The sequence below is a fragment of the Schistocerca serialis genome, chromosome 5 (assembly GCF_023864345.2).
Source record: "Schistocerca serialis cubense isolate TAMUIC-IGC-003099 chromosome 5, iqSchSeri2.2, whole genome shotgun sequence".
Classification (NCBI taxonomy): Eukaryota; Metazoa; Arthropoda; class Insecta; order Orthoptera; family Acrididae; genus Schistocerca; species Schistocerca serialis.
This window is the reverse complement of record NC_064642.1, coordinates 633,762,022-633,774,353: the sequence shown is the minus strand read 5'-3', so window position 1 is coordinate 633,774,353 and position 12,332 is coordinate 633,762,022. Positions and strand designations below refer to the sequence as shown.

Genomic DNA, 12,332 nt, shown 5'->3' with positions numbered 1-12,332 from the left:
AAGATAGGTTTCCCATAAATAGAAAAGTTGATAACTCTCACACTATTGATTTTATAGTTGACTATCCTCTTTCGAAGAGAAATGGAGTACAGAGAGTGCACCATTTTTGGTGAATGAATACTATGATTCTTATATCACTATTTTAATTACTGTGTTATTCAAATAAATACCCAAAAAGTGTTTAATTGATGTAGTTTGAGATACTGTGGGAACAGTGTGTGTCAGGGATTAATTATTTGGAAAGTGCTCTATTCAAACGGTGATTGAGAACACATGAATTATTCTTTGGCTGACCAGCCAGTTTTTCTTTGTTTTTGGGTTTATTCTCAGTTCAAGTTTTTAACAGTTCATTGTTTACTGTAGGTTGTCAACTGAGAATCTAATTATGAGATTTTTGGCTGAAATGATAGAAGCAGGCTATAAAGCGGTGACTCCAATATTACGTGAAAAAGCAGAGACTGTAAAGAATCTATTGAGTGGAACAGTGACTACGCATAGTGATGTTAAGTGAAGCCAGATAAGAACAACTTTTATGCCTACAAAAAGACTGTAGATTAGGAAACTGCAAAATGAAATTGCAGTGCAAAATGATAGAAATTTATACCAACTGATGTTAAATATGACAGACAGTTTGCTTGCTGGGCCTTAAGTGGATACTTTGGTCTAACATGTGTGAAAGTCGTTGGACCAATGAATGCAACAAATGCTTTAGTTCGAGCAAAGAATGTCATCTGAGTTCTGGTGGAAGATGAAGAAATGTCAGATCAAATATTACGACATGTATGGCTATTGCAGCTATCACTTTCTGTGAAATGGCAGTGCTGAGGTGCAGGAAGAATGATATTAATTCTGTTTTGGCAGTAGCAGAAAATGTGTGTGGTACAGTGGGACAGGCAAGTACCTCAGCAATAATACAAGTAGCTACCAACATCATCACTGTGGAGACCGTAGCTTTTGTAAACCCTCGTTGTTGCTGCTGTGGAGGCCGCGTTGCCACTGTTGTTACAGTAGTCCAAGTTTGTGAGCTCATGAAATGGCTTCTGGTGCTGAACCCCTGTAAGACAATTTCTACATGCCACTATTATACAGCTATGCCCCATGGTCAGGTAACAAGGTAGAAAAATGAAGGTTCTACAAATTAGTAACAAAGTCAAACAAATGAGTTAAAAACTTTATTTATCTTTGAGGCTTGTTGAATAATTAAGTCTGCAACACTGCCTGCAATACAACACAAAATGACCCTCAATGGCTAAGTGCAAATAATTGTAGATAAACTTTGCAGTACATAGGAAATGCAATTTACAACAAATGACATTCCCTGTCTAAGTCAGCCCCGGACGATGGTCTATAACCGAGTGGGCCAAAGCTGTGCTTCTTCTATCTTCCAAGTAGGCTTCTGTCCGTTGTCATATGGTCATTGGCAAATTGTACTCTGCCAGTAATTGGCCAAGGCAAAGTCGAAATCTTCATCCTCAGCGCCGCCTGTCTTCATCCTCAGCGCCGCCTGTGGCAATGGCAGAACTCACACAAGTGGTGAGTCTCTATGGCACTGGCACCCGCTCGCATCTTTGTGCCTGTGGTGCTATTTCCATGGCTGTTACTTGTTTGGATGACACAGCAGTAGCTATATGGCACAAGCAACAGACAAATATCAGTGAGCAGCTCTGTAATGTGGAATACAAGAGGGACACAATGCAGAAACAATTGGTGGCACTGCACAAGGAAATATAATAAAGAGGGGTATACATCAACCCAGCAAAATCAAACAGGTGGCCAGAAGGTACATGGGGGACAAAATCACAGGATATGTTGGTACCACAAGCATTTTTGGGATCAAGTCATGAGATGCACATCTTCCTTCTCACTCGCAAATGGACAGTAGCCGCAGCAGGCTGCACAGTTCCACAACAGTGCCAAAGTGTAGATGAAGCAGTTGTTACTACTTCTGTAGACACCTGCAGTGACAACTGGAGTTGTTAAGATCTAGCACTCCAGATTGATCCAGTTATTTGTGACAAATTGACCACATCCACACACAGTAAAGCTCACATTATCGTGCCATTTGTATGTGAAAGACAAGAAGGCGGAAAGCTAGTATCATATTGATTCAGGCTCGGGCTTAAGTGCACTGCCATCAAGGAAAGTATAACTGCAGCAATGGGTGCAACTCTCCACCTTACAGCAGGTAACAACTCACCCATTACAACTTATGACGCATGTAATGTGACATTGGTCCTGAGTTTCAGTAGGTAGTTCACGTGGAGGTTCATACTCACTAAGGACTGGAGATAAAGCTAAGTGGTAACTGTTACAATAGGCAGGGGAGAGGGTCATGGCCTTATCAGAATAGTAATAATCATGTTATGAGAATAGTAATAATCATATTATGAGAATCAAAACTCTCCAATTCAGCAGCAGCAGCAGGAGCACCACTGCCAGTTCTTACAATGGCTACAGTAAACCAACTGTCATCATGACTAAAAGTATCATTGTTAACAATACTAAAATGAAAACTACAACCCACGAATCAGGAAGGGCCATCAACAATGGAGGCAGAAGCAGCTCTTTACAATTTATTCTTTGTGACACCCACTTCAGTGCCATTCATCATTTCTATGTTTATAACTGACTTGAAGACAGTAGTGCGATAACATGCACGTCGATGACACCCATAGTGTGGCATGGTTCAGTAGCTTCTCCTTTGGGGAAGTGAATCACTCAGCTGCTGCACAGACAACTGGATTGAATGGAGCTACTGAGCCAAGCTGCACTAGGGTCATTGTCGACATGTGCATCATCATGCTACTGTCATCAAGTCAGTTATAAATAAAGAAATGAAAAGTGGCACTAGAGTGGTTGTCTTGATGGGGGTTTTTTGTATTTTTGGGCTGTAAATTTAATTTTAGTATTGTTAACAATGATACTTTTACTCATGGTAATAGTTGGTGTACTGTTGCCATTGTAGGAACTGGTAGTAGTGCTCCTACTGCTGCTGGGTTGGAGTTTGGATTCTCATAATGTGATTGCTTATCACACCTATCATATTGGCGAGGTAGCTAATAAATTCCATCGCCTCACCCAGTAGTTTGGTTTGTTCATAAGCCAGACACGAGATGGTCGGTCAATTACAGAAAGTATTGCATACCATGTTGCACCACATGAAGATGATAACCAGTCTATCGATGGGCACAGAGACTAGCACCCGACCATTTTTCAGGAGCTACAAAAGAATCTGAAGAGATATTACAGGTGGGAATCATACGAAGATCTGACAGCCCGTGGGCATCACCGTTACACCTAGTTAAAAAGAATGACACCTGGAGGTGCTGTGGGATTACCGCAATCTAAACGCACGAACAATTCCCCAACTGCCATCCCGTACCTAACATAATGGATTTCATGAACATTTTAGCTGGAGCTACAATTTTCAGCATGTTGGACTGCATGAAAGCTATAATTAGAGTCCTGTCACAAGGGAAGATATTCCAAAGACTGCCATAATAGAGCTTTTTGGTCTCTTCGAATACCTATACATGCCATTTGGTTTCAAGGATGCCACTCAGGTGAAGTAACAAAGGGCTTTGATCTATGTTTTGTCTACCTGTAAGACATTTTTGGTAGCTGAATTACATGAGGAACACCTCAAGTCAGTGTTTGACAGAATAAATAAAATGACGATTCAGCGCAATCTCTTTCACAATGAATTACAGTCAACTTGGGGCTGCACAAGCTACAGACAAGCAGTTGCAACAATGCCTGCACGATGGTTCAACAGCTCTTCAGCTCAAACAAGTGAAATTGCTAGATGCAAAGGACCTCACTTGGTAGTGTCTAGACGCTCATCTAGATCATTCATGCCCAGAATGCTACAAAGAGCGGTTTTTGATAGTGTTCACAACCTTGCCCATCCTAATGTACGAGGGCGGTTCAGAAAGTAACCTCCGATTGGTCACAGTGCGGGTTGTGGGGGGAGTAGCGACGCCATCTGTGCGTTCACGCACTCAACAGGTCAGTCGGCATCAAGCCGTGGTCGAGTGAACGTCGTACCTGCGCTAGTTTAGTTTTTGTGGCAGTTTGAAATGTGTGCTGCAATAGAAAACCCCGCCAAATGTGAAGTGCGTGCTCTCATAAGGTTTTTTACAGCCAAAGGATATTCTGCAGCAGCTATTCATCGTGAGCTTTGTGCCGTGTACGGACCAAGAGTTACGAGTGAAGGAGTTGTCCGTGAATGGGTACGTTTATTTAAAAGTGGACGAGAAAACGTTCATGATGAAGAGAGGAGTGGTAGACCATCATTGGTGACTGACGAACTCGTTCAGACAGTTGATGCAAAAGTTCGTGAAAATCGACGTTTCTCAATGTCGGAGTTGTCTACTGGTTTTCCACAGATTTCTAAGACTCTCTTGTACGAGATAGTGACAGCAAGATTGGGTTACCGTAAGTTCTGTGCACGATGGGTGCCCAAAATTCTTACCGACCACCACAAAACTCAAAGAATGGCGTCTGCATTAGACTTTCTGTCACGTTATGAGGACGGAGGAGAACCATTGTTAAACAGAATCGTGACCGGTGACGAAACCTGGATTAAGTACGTGAACCCTGAGACAAAAGAACAATCAAAGATGTGGGCACATTCAAATTCGCCTACCAAACCAAGAAAAGCCTCGCAAGATTTTTCTGCCAGAAAACTGATGGCAACGGTGTTTTGGGATGCCAAAGGGGTGTTGTTGGTTGAATTCATGGAACGTGGTACGACCATTAATCAAGACGTGTACTGTGAAACAATAAAAAAGTTACGATGGGCTATACAGAACAAACGCCGTGGTATGCTGACTTCCGGTATCGTTTTTTTGCACGATAACGCCCGTCCTCACTCTGCTCGCAGAACAACGGCCCTTCTTGAGTCCTTCAAGTGGGACGTTATCAACCATCCACCTTACAGCCAACACCTGGCGCCAAGTGATTATCACCTCTTCATGCATTTGAAGAAATGGCTCGGGTCACAGCGGTTTGATGACGACGAAGAGCTCAAAGATGCGGTCACAGGCTGGCTCCAGGCACAAGCGGGTGATTTTTATGCAGAAGGAATTTCAAAGCTTGTGAAGAGATACGATAAGTGCCTCAATCGCTATGGAGACTATGTAGAAAAATAGTGCAAAGATGTAGTTGTAAGATGTATATATTAAAATATTTTTATTTAACTTGGTGTATTTTTTTAAATCAACCGGAGGTTACTTTCTGAACGGCCCTCGTAAATGCCACCATTCAACTGATGATGGAGAAATTTGTATGGCTACGTACAAAAAAGATTTTTCGCCAGTGGCAAAGTATGCATAGCACATCAACAGTGCAAAGTTGGCAGCGTGCATTCAACCCAGTAGGAGACATTCCTGAGACAACAGACCATTTCTCTCACATGCATATAGACTTCATGAGTCCACTTTTGCCATCAGAAGGATATTGTTATATATCTACATCTTCAGACAGATTATTCAATGACAAGCCCTTGATGGCGTCATCGAATGAGCTCATAGGAAGTGGCAAGGACACGAGTAATTTACATAAGATGGGTCGAACGGTATAACATAAATTCCTGTACAACCCAGGAGCACCGCTCTACCAAAGGGGAGTGGGGATTCTGTGTGGGAAGCACTGAACTGGGACAGTAATTGAGAATACATGTATTATTCTTTGGGTGTCGAGTTGGATTTGCTTTATGTTTACTCTTTGTTCTAGTTTTTGACTCTTCACTGTGTGCTGTTGGTTGTCAAGTGTGAAACTAACTACTTAAGAGAGTAAATCTTGTTAACTGTAGAGTTCACATAAGTCTGAGTATATTTATGGATGAAATGATGGAAGCAGGCCCTAATTACATAGGTACATGTATCTATTTCCCTGATACAAGAGGAAATACTGTTGTTCGAGGAGAATTTAGGGGACTCACAGTGTAGAATGTTACAAAATATCATAAAAATAAGAGCTTCCTTAGGAAATTTGTAAAACTATGAGACCATAATATACTGACAGAGGAAGGAAGGAAAGAATTTTGAATAACCATTAGGAGAATTACGTAAGTAACATGCAATAATAGAAGTAGCAGTGAAACGAGGGAATGTAGGATGACAGTTTACACCTAGCATTGTAGTTCTCAGATTGATCTGATCAATTATGTTTTGAAAGTTGTCTTCTGATAGTAAGATGTTATGTAGTTGCATCTAAATTAAACAGCTTGTATTCACATGCCATATTCTATGCAAATGACAAGAGTACTGTAACAGGCAGTGTCGTTCTGTCTTTCAAAGAAGAGAACAAGAAAATATTTTACTGACATAGTGTTGTTGGAGTTGTTGTTGGATGTTTAAGGGGGACTAAACAGCGAAGGTCATCAGTTCCAGTGTTGTTGGTACAAGTCTATTCTTTTCCTTATTTTCTCTAGTCAAAATATCTAAAACCATGGTGTCATTTTACTATGTGAACTTTCTAGTTAAATACAACCTTTGTAACAACTTCTTATAACTATTTTCTGAAAATGAAGAAATGTTATACCTGCAAATACTTTTACTACTAGCAGAAATATACTCACAATTATAAAGCACCCTTCCTCTCCAATAGTGAAACAAGTGATTATACGAAAATCAGGACCAGTAGACTTAAAATCACTGGATCTTATATCAGTGAAGCATTTTTGTTTCTTAATACAGCAGATCTACAGGAGGGTAAGAGTAAATTTGCTTAATATTTTCATTTCATACCATATTTGTGTGTAACAGCAAGGTGGTGTGGATCCAGATTTCCACCTAGTATTATTATTGTGCAATAAGCAAGGTAAAATATTTGTGTGATCATTGGTAAGCCATGTTTTTTTTCTGTCACAGTAATTTATCATAAACAAATAAAATACATTAAACTTTGCATAGCTAACTAAACAAAAAGTGTGTTGAGACCTTGTTTATATTGAGTTAATTACTGATGGCAAAGTCAGTATTCAATGAATTTTTCAGCCAGTGTGTGAGGTGTGGCATCAGTCTAAAAGTTTACTATGGATTGATTTGTCTGTTATACTGACTTTCTTGATACAGGACTTGCCTTTAGAAGTGACATCTCTTTGGATTTTATAGTTGAATTAATTGTCAAATCACTACTGATAAGACAAAAGTAAGGAGTTGAACATATACAATCAAAAATTGTCATTTGTGACAAGATAGTAGTGCAAGCACAATGTTCTAACTATCCTGGAAATCAAATTACAAAACTGTCATAGTACTGGACCTGTAACAAAAAACAAAGAAGTAAGTATGTCATTCCTAAGATATATAAGGAATTATCATTTGGAAAGATAGCTGCAGTGTCAATGAAATGTATGCCACAGAGAATGAGTCATGGAAGAACCAAAAAAAGATGGCACAAAGAAGACTGACCCACTAAGATCAAACAGGTGTCACACCAAATGCCTGAAAGTGAAAATGATGATCTAGTAGCCTGAGTAACACTGGTTATAAGAGTGACTCTGTAAATGATTGTCATTAAATTTAAACTACATGTCTACCTTGTGTGTGTTGTTATTTTTTAATGGAGTCATCCTGATTAATGCAAGCAATACCAACACATTTTCAATGTGTTCTACCAAGAGGGTGGGGTGGTAGTTTATGACCACAACCAAAAATGTCGTTAATTACTGTTAACTCTTGTCACGACATACTTTTTAAACAGGCACTAATGTGCAGGTGGGCTTCAGAACCTGAAAATATTTTTCAACACACACTTAGCAAAGACCAACATCTTTTCAGTAACATGTACTACCAAGAGCAGGCAGAGAGAGGCAGAGAGAGAGAGAGAGAGAGAGAGAGAGAGAGAGAGAGAGAGAGAGAGAGAGAGAGATAGAGAGATAGAGAGAGATAACCCAAAAATTTATATAATTATGCAATTTGGTACAAGAATGCATTAAAAACTAATATTTTTTTCAAAATTATTTTCAAATATAATACATGACTAAATTACAATATTTTCAAAAGGTGGGCATAAAGTACACTACACCTTTGCTAGGTTTAATACTGGCCTCTTACACAGAAACACCAAATCACACCACGCATTTTGTCCAACTTTTTTTTTCTATTCACCATGAGAAATCAAAGGGTGGCACTGAGGGCAACAAACACCACCAAGGGGAATAGAAATAGACCTATTCGTAAGATTACCTTTTTTTTATCACGCATACGCCCCTGCTGTTCTTGCAGCGTGGGAATTTTAGATTAGCATTTCCTGATGCCGTAACCTGTAACATTTCTCATTAATGACTGTGCACACCAGAGGTGGCAAAAAATAACGTAACTGATAGAAATAACCGGTTACTGAGAAGTAACGGTTACTGCGATAACCGTTCCTCTGATTCTGGCAGTTATTTCAATAACTGTTTAGTGTCAACAGTGCCTCGCGCCATCTGTTGACCGAAGATCGTACTGCGCATTTCGAAGGCGTTCTATAGACCATGGGAATAACTGTGAGACTGCGCGCCATCTGTTGATAAGAACTGTGTACTATTTCGTGGGCCTTCGTTACTTTTAGCATAAACAATTAAATAAAGTTAATGTCCGAGCCGTGGCTGATAGGAGCTGCAGTACAGGCATTAACAAGTACGGTCGTTCCCTTAAGCCACCGCCTTACGTGTTAATTTAGCTTGGACGGGTAGTACAAGGAAAGTTACTAAGGAATTCGAGCGACTATGGAAATAACTGTCAGAGCCGGTATTCTCCTCTGGCAGTTATCGTTATTGGCTCGTAGTTCTAGTTCTCTGGTAGTTATCGGGCTACCACCACAGATAACCTGGAAGCTGGTAACGGAATAACTGTGTGTCTAGACGTTCCTGACTCGGTGACTCCAGTTAAAGGTCGTAGTTCCAGGTGATATTTCCAGAGAGGATAGTAACTGGAGCGAACAAATATTTTCGTACTGCTACGTAAATAGCCGCTGGCCATCGCGAATGACAAATAACATGTCAGAAAGTAGAACATAATACAGTGGAATATAATAATTATTATCCTCATCATTTGTCAGGAGATTGTCAAAATACGTGAATATATCACAGTAACTGCTAATATTTACAGAATTGGTACACTGACAGAATAAAACACAGTTACGTACTTTTAATAAATTTATCGTACACAGAATACCCGATCTTGATTGTTGCAACCAAGTGCTGTCAAAACCGAAATATAGCAGAATTTTTACCTAAGCTGGTCTATCAGTCTCTGTTACGATATTCATCTACAGAGTAGAAGGAGGGGTCACTGGAAGCGTCTGATTCCACCCGTCTGCTTCGACGTAAAGGTGTTGTGGTGTGTGAATGTCATTACGGCACGGTGTTTATGAGTTGGTTTGTGTGTGTGTGTGTGTGGGGGGGGGGGGGGGCTGTAGATCTAGGTTGCAGTGCCGGAATTTGCTGGTGGTAATTAATTTTTTTTTTCCTAGCTGTGATGTTTTGTGTATTTATGAAGTATTGAATGTGATTTAATTTATGTAGGGATGATTGATTTGTGGACTTCTGGGATTGTGGTTTTATTTTTCGCAGTTGTAGGTGTTGGTTTTTTGGCATCAGTAGCTGTGGTGGACCTATATAGGTCACCGGATAATGACAGATTCCCATTTTCATAATTGTGTGTGTTGATGTTTTAGTATCATCATCTGAGGTTGACCTATGTAGGTCAAGGGAAATGTCTGATTCCAATTTTCGTACTTTTAGTTGTGGGTATTGGTGTTTTGGTATGGTCACCTATAGTTGACCTATATTGTTCAAGGGAAGTGTCCGATTCCTGCAGATTTTTGTTGGTGTAGCAGAATGCTGTATTTTTTTTCTTTTTGTTCTTCATTTTGTGTTTTGGATCATGGTGTGTTTTTTTTACTAGCTTGTCCTCACCCTAAAACCCCCAACTTCCCGCAGTTGTCCCATTGGTTTGATTGTATTTTTGGTGGGAAATGTTATTGTATTATTTATATGTATCTTCGTGTTTGTTGCCATGTGTATGTAGTGACGTCATAGACACACTTAAAATAGACTTTTCCGGCATATTGATGATGGGTGGAATCAGACACTTATGTATCAAATAGTCATTCAAACACACTGTAAACCGTGCCTTATCTGAAACCAAGTTTTTAATGGTTGCTGACTTGCTGGCAGCTTATTGAAAATGCATGTTCCTGAATATTGGACCCCTTTTGGACCAAGGTAAGTAATTTTAGGTCTTTATGTAGATTGCTGTTCCCATTTCTAGTACTGATATTATGTATTAAGCTATTGGTTGGAAATACTTGTAACAAATTTTATTAAGGAATAAATATACTAGGAAGCAGTGGTTAGAATACAAAGTTCCTTGAACAGGTTCCTACATGATGTTCTTGAATTGATACCACAAACGATTTTTATTACACGCTTTTACATGCGAAAAACTTTTGCTACGTTTGATGAGTTACCACAGAATATGTTCCCTTATGAAATAATAGAATGAAAAAATGTGGTATGCCCTTCCCAACTGAATTTATTATCGAGTTGTAGTCCCAGAAATGTAACACTGTCAACCTTTTCGATCTGCATGTCTTCATATGTTATAAACATGCTGTCGCTGGAGAAATCGAGCAATTTGCAAATCTGACATAAAACTTGGATTAGCGTACTCACACTTTCCCCAATAGGACTAGCTTTTACAGCACAGGAGTAAACGAATCTATCACATTACGTATATTTTTTGTTGTATTACAAGGCTGTACACTTTATTCTATTATGTGAGCAGCACAAGAAATGAAGCTTCGAATTTAACCTACAGTACTCAGTTTACATATTACTTCATACTTAAAAACGCACGTTGTTAACATTTTACTTAAACAGTGTTTTGGCGAAGTTCCGCGTACTTTCTGTCGCAGCTGCTAAGATAATATTTCTAATAGCGACCGATAACCTACAAACATATAATTTGAAACACTAATAATCGTTCTAACATCAACTAAAATGTACCCGGAGTTAATAAGAGCTGAGGTTATGACACAATTCATACGACATTCCTGCTATTTCACACTACTCGCAGTTATACTGATAACTAAACTGATGGATTCCAACTATGTCGTTATTTAACTGTCGGAGTTATCGGTATTCGCTAGCGAAAAATAACTTGGCAGTTATTAATAACCGTTAACGATAACGGTTATCAAAGAATAACTGGACCTGTGATAACGGTTACTCCAGAATAACCGTTTGGCCCACCTCTAGTGCACACTAACTGCGGTAGTAAGTCACAAACAGATTTGTCAATGCAACATAATAATTTGCATTTTTCTTCGTTAACGTGTTAATTTTGTAGAGTAAACTAATGCAAATGTCCTCCGATATTTCTATTTTCGACGAAGTAAAACCATTACAAGATCACTACAGAAGAAACGTTTGGCGCAATATTTTTGTGCTGGGTTCTATTACACAATTATTTAATTCAAATTTGTATTCAACTACATGGACCTAAATAAGCCTGAAAGCCACATCACGTGAGAAACAAGAGGAACTATTTGGCATGTTACATACCGATAATGTGAATACGTTGTTTGGCTAAAAAACCCTGGGAGTGTTGCAGTTGGCACCACTGTAAAGGAATTACGAGAGTCGAGTTACTCCTCGGTGTTCTGCTACAGGCGTAGCTGCGTGTTCGCCGTCGCGAGTGTTTTTGTTTACGTTATTTCGTAAGTGAACGGTAACAACTCACAGAAACGCGTGAAATGACCGACAAGGAAGCCGACACACCTACTATTGTGCAGAGTAACTTGAAACTACTATTGGAACAGTCCAGTATACTCCCATTAATTGGTAAGTAAAACAGAATTTGCTTGTAATGCAGGGCATAGGAGTGGAAATTACTGTACATGTGCAGCTACCACGAGCAGAATTCATCGAGATCTGTTCAGGGCAACCACAAAAGATACATGGGAATGTTCGTGTGAATTGTTATTCTCAAATCTGTGTGTGTCAGCCCAAACAAACATGAGTTTAGCGAGCGGTGCGTTCACAACTGCTGAAGACGCAGTTGGTTGCTGTCAGTTGTTTATCTATCTTTGTGTTGTTTGTATGATGATAGATCAGTGGTCTCTTGTTTATATTACATATTTAGTGATTTTATCAGTTCATCAACGAAGACTATTCCGGAACTGGTATATGCAGCTAAAGTACCGTATCCAAATTAGTAATGAACTGGATGTGTTGCTTGCTGTTGGCCTATTCGGATTTTAGAAGCCCATTGTGGAAAGAACTTTGCCTAAACATAACAACCACAAATCCCGTTTTTCAAGACAATTACCAAGCA

General features: G+C 39.5%; 1 long non-coding RNA gene across 2 annotated transcripts; it reads right to left on the bottom strand.

Annotated features, from left to right (window-relative positions):
• Positions 1 to 1,159: 1,159 nt before the first annotated feature.
• On the bottom strand, positions 1,160 to 11,648 carry LOC126482281 (uncharacterized). Of its 2 annotated transcripts, XR_007587620.1 has the most exons (3): positions 11,561 to 11,648; positions 8,196 to 8,272; positions 1,160 to 1,624 (listed from the first exon to the last, which is right to left on the bottom strand). It is a non-coding gene; the product is annotated as an uncharacterized LOC126482281 (long non-coding RNA). The 2 variants fall into 2 exon arrangements; XR_007587621.1 differs by lacking the exon at positions 11,561 to 11,648 and having other exon boundaries at positions 8,196 to 8,304.
• Positions 11,649 to 12,332: the final 684 nt, after the last annotated feature.